This window comes from Mixophyes fleayi, chromosome 1, assembly GCF_038048845.1.
Source record: "Mixophyes fleayi isolate aMixFle1 chromosome 1, aMixFle1.hap1, whole genome shotgun sequence".
Taxonomy (NCBI): domain Eukaryota; kingdom Metazoa; phylum Chordata; class Amphibia; order Anura; family Limnodynastidae; genus Mixophyes; species Mixophyes fleayi.
The window spans coordinates 234,669,508-234,674,824 of NC_134402.1; positions in this window are offsets into that span (position 1 = coordinate 234,669,508).

The window sequence follows — 5,317 nt, forward strand, 5'->3', positions numbered from 1 at the left end:
TGTGTTATATCTGGATCAATGCAGCATTTATACCCACTGCCATTTGCCTCCCAGTAGCTAGACTAGTCCAGGTCTATATACCTAGGTTTGTCTGATTTTTTATGTATGTTCAATTGATGCCATACCATATGTATGTATATAGAAATCAATGCCTCATAATATAAATACTGTGGTTTAATTGGAGTATTTTATTTGTCTGTATTAATGTATTTTTATGTATGTTAACCAGGATTCAATAAATTGTGATAAAACTAACATTAAATGTTATCCCACTAATTGAACCGAGCCTCTTGCTCACAGCCTAATACAAGATATAGAAAAATATGAATTGTATTCAAGATAAAAGAATACAAATTTTATTATTAGCATTACACTTGGAATAATACATAAGTCAATGAGCGCTTAACTTTCAGTATATTATTAGTTCGTAGAGAGGGATAACCTGTGTTAATGCTGCTCTTGCAATAGTAGGGGTAGAGCGCAACTCCTCCCCCCCCCCCATTTTTGCCAAACACTCCCGTTAAACACACTACCACACAGGTGCAGAGAGTCGCGTCTGGGCTCTCTGAACCTGCGCGGTAGTGTGTTTTTCACTTTGAGCAGGGCAGATGAGAGTAAGAGTTCCGGATATCCAACCGCCCAGAGGAGCATGAGCAGGTTAGTGACTAAGTGCGCAGTCAGCCTGTCATTTTAAAAGAGAAGAATGAGCACACTACATTCTTTATATACTACACTATGGTGCTAGCTGTCCTTCGTGGGCTGACCACTCTCCCTTTAGTGTCTGGTCTCGCCTCTATGATGGCTGGCCACACCCCCTCTGGTGGGCCCCTAGCGTTGCAGTCCCCCGGTGGGCCCTTCATGCCCCAGTTCGACACTGCTTGTGGTTGTGGCCAAACAGTTCAAGTTTATTTAATCAGCCCATGACACATTTTTTCCCAAAAATCTTGTGACGTATATAAGTACTGTTTTGCATACTGAGACGTTGACTTATCTGATGATGTCATAGTAAAGGTTTCGTTTTGGCAACCCATCTATACAGATCATTTTTGTGCAAGCAAAGCTATACTGTTGCCTGAGAACCAATGGGACACTGTTCTGCTTTGCATATATTATAATCAGTTCTATCACATCTTTTTCTAGGTCTTGCAGATCTTGCCTTGACCTTATGGTTCCCCTTTACTTCCATGTCTTAATGATGTTTCTGACAGTGGAATTTCCAAGCTGAAAATATTTAGCTATCGTCTTATAGCCTTATCCTGCTTTGAAACAATCAATTAGTCCACATTTGCACACTGAATGTATGCATAGATTGTAGGCTTGGGAGCAGGGTTCTCTTACCGCTCTGTCTGTATGTATTACCCAGTATTGTTTTATTAATGTTTGTTCCCAATTGTAAAGCGCTACAGAATTTGCTGGCGCTATATAAATAAATGTTGATGATGATGATGAAGATGATGACTGAGTAGAGAAAAAGTACGCAAAAAACCAAACATACTTACGTTTGTATATTGAGTAGGATGGATCCAACTCATAAAACAGTAATATTTGCACCAAATGCACATCAGGTATTAGTGAATATACTTACATCTAAATATATTATAGAGGTGCCGCTTTACAGCGTTAGCAGTAAATGCTATTAGTATATAACATAATAATGTAAGAAAGAGTCAATCTCTCACCTGTTAATACAACACCCCCTACCCCCCATATTTTGTTTCTCCCTTTCAAAATCCAGTGAAAATCTTCTTTCCTGCAGTAGTCCAAATGGAAATGTCAATGAAATAATACAGCTGCAACGCTAACAATTTATTATCTATCAGCTGGAGGAGTCAATACACAATCAAAGTCAATCATCATTACATATCTTTGCACTAGCCTTTCAGGACACGCAAAAGATAGGCCTCATAAGAGGATCTTTGGATCATTACTGTACTTATGCTTGCCCTGCCCTGGTTGTCATGACGTCATGCTGAGCGAATTAGAAAGATAAAAGTATTTATTAAGCTTTGGAATTATTCACTGGCTGAAAATAAGGTCTTACAAGTCAATTAAGTATGAATGAATGAACTGTAAGTGTGCCCATAATTTTTCACTTATAATCTGTTAAATTCAGCAAATAAACAGTAATTGTACATTAAAATTGTGCATTAGAGAAGTATTTGCCTTAATCTCCACTGTCTTAAAGACCCCTGTTGCCCCAGATTCAGCCTTAGCTCTACTCCATGTCTACCCGACATCCATTCCAAAGCATGATCGGTACCTAGTGGGCCACATATTGATAGCTGCTAGAGCGGCAATAGCGCAAAACTGGAAGTCCCACATTCCTCCTACTATTACTCGAATCATTTCTAAGATACAATATAGCTTTGAGATGGAAACAACAGATATGCCATATGCCTCATCTGCATCAGCCCCTATTATAAGATGGTTCAGATGGCATGAATATATCACTGATGGCCCAGGGGCTCCCCAAGATATCTCTGGTTACCCAACGACTCATTCACCAGCGGCCCTTGTAGAATCCCCCCAACCCATTGACCAGCTCCCATCCCCGGGTATTCACCCCCTAGAGGAGCTATCTTCAGACAACTACATTGAAAGTTAAAGTCTTACTGTTTCTTATATTTGTAAATACATACTGTTGATACTGTGTGCCTTGGTTTAATTGAGTGATTCCTTTCCCCCTGCGTGGGGAACCCCCATGTGTGTCCCTTTGTATGTATTTTCTTCTCCCCCCCCTTTTTTTTTTCTGTACCCCATATACTTTTGCAAAATCTGAATAAAAATATTGATGCAAAATATAATAAAATTGTGCATTAGAAATATGTCATGTTTATGTGACACCCGGTCCAGAGTGGGTTTAGGCCCTCCTACATTTATACCTACAGACACACACCCTAAACTGACTAACAGCACCGGTTTATAGGATGTAAGGGAGTGAACATCAATGAGCTCAGGTACTGTGTTACTATAAAATGTTGACCCGTGTCACTACAGTGATGTAATGATGGAATGGGAAAGTATAATTCCTAGACAGCAATGTGGTTGGATCCTAGATGAGGCTTTCTCTACTGTAGTTAATGTTCTGACTCTAACGACATAGACTACATAGTAAACACTGTATCAGACTATTAAATTGCATTACATTTAAGTTTGTACCCTGCAGAGGCTGAGTTACCTTATTTTCACTTGGAGATTTAGTGAAATTACAACTTAATGTCATTTACAATTCAGAGACAAAGCAGAGGCTCAATACAGCAGAGGAACACCGCAAAATCCTTTTGGTGGTGCCCTGAGCCTCTGTTTGTGAAAGTGCGATTAGATGTTCTACAAAGAACATAAGCTTATAGAACAAGATGGCAGCATTTGCGTAGAAGCAGTTTGGTGGAGAAGTCCATTTCTATGCACAATTTGTCCAATGCTAAACATTGCTTCAATGTAATAAAGACAGTCCCAATGTCACTCATGGTTATTATAAGCCATACTGAACACTAATTTTAGGAAAGGTAACAGTATTTTAGGTAAGTGGTAAGAGGTTCATCTGTTGATGTGATTTTGGCATTTTTGCACAGTGCATCTCTTCAAATTTGTACAGCCTCTCTGCACACTTACTTTGAAAAGGTGTATCTTAAGGTCCTGAGTCATTAAGGAGAGAAAAGCAAAAATAAGAAGAAACTTTGCACCTTGGCAAAACCATGTTGTATTGAGGGGGAGGTAAATTTAAAATGCGTGGACAGACTTATAGTTGGGGTAGGACATGTACTAGATCAATTTCAAATTTCTGTGTAAAAATAAAGCTATCAAGTATTTGTATGCTACATGAAAAAGCAGCCAGCATTTTCCTACATGCAAAATAATAAACTAATTTTAACCCCTTGCATTGTAGCATGGTTTGTCCAGGATCAAATTTACTCCTTTTTTTGCCTTCGGTGGTAGTCATTATTTCGATAACGAGAATTCCGACAATAGGTATAGCAACACGAAAATGCAGATTACTAGAATCCCGACATGTAGGAAATACATACCATAAAAGCGTCATTTCCGACATTTCCTCACGGGTTCTACATTATACAGCCTAGCATTGCCCCCTTAATACTGGTAATAATCGGATAAACGTACCCTACCCCTCTCCTTAATGACTCAGGCCTTAAGAGTGGAGAGCAGCTTGCATTTTGATGTTCACAGGGTGAATCGTCTTCGCTCATCAAAGTAAATCTAAGGAGTATTGCATTATGCATAGGGTGTGAGTTGTTCTATGTTATTGACCATACACATATATATATAGACATACTAATAAAATGTCAACAATAATGAAAAAATGCTTTAGTACCGAGATAAATTATGCGAGAAATGTTTCTAGAAAAAACTGAGAATTATTGAAAGTCTAAGTTATGATGCTATTTGTAAATTGCAATTAAGTATTTTACATTAGAAATACTGAAAGACTTTCTACTTGTACAGTGAGTCTGCTTCAACAGAATTTCTTGATTAGAGAGAGAGAAGAGGATAATACAATCCAACAGAAAATGCCATCGCAACCATTTTATCCTGTAGAAACCAGCTCTCTACCAGTTTATACTATACTGTACTGAAATCTACAGTAAAATTCATAAGTACCTTTAAAGACCAAACATCCTCAGCTAAATGTATATATTACATTTTTAATAAGAAATAAATTATGAATGACTTTTAAGTGTAGAACATTGGCACTCACAAGAGACACGCTATTGATCACATCTCTCGGAAATGCACCACATACAAAAATTGACTTGGTTATACATCCTGGGTTTCAGACGAAATCCATTACTGCGAAGGCAGCATTCTCAAATTTGTACAAACAGTTTATGAAACCATTATCAAAGAAAGCTTAAAAACAGAACAAGTTATATCATGTTACAGGAAAAATGTGCTATTAAGTCTTGCTTATGTTTATTTTGCAAAATTTCTAGGGGGCTAACTAAATCTATAATTCACTTACACATCATTTACACCCAGGGGATGGCTGTCAAATTTTAGCCTGGCGGGGAAAGCAAAACTCGACGCAGTAGCCTTATTGGAATATTTTAAAGGAAAAAATTGCATGTCGCCCAGTGACCCAGCCCAAGGTAGCTCACTATGGGATCTGTAGCTGGTATAAGTGATACATCTGAAAAACACATACCTTTGAGATGCCCAAAGTTTGACTATTACACTGCTTCATGCGCTCAAGATTGGCATGCGCTATACATTGATTATGTGCATACGCCCAGTCCCCTCACCGTTCTCCCCATGAAATCATAGGCTGTAGTAAGAGTCCTTTGTGTTTGAAGATGTATTG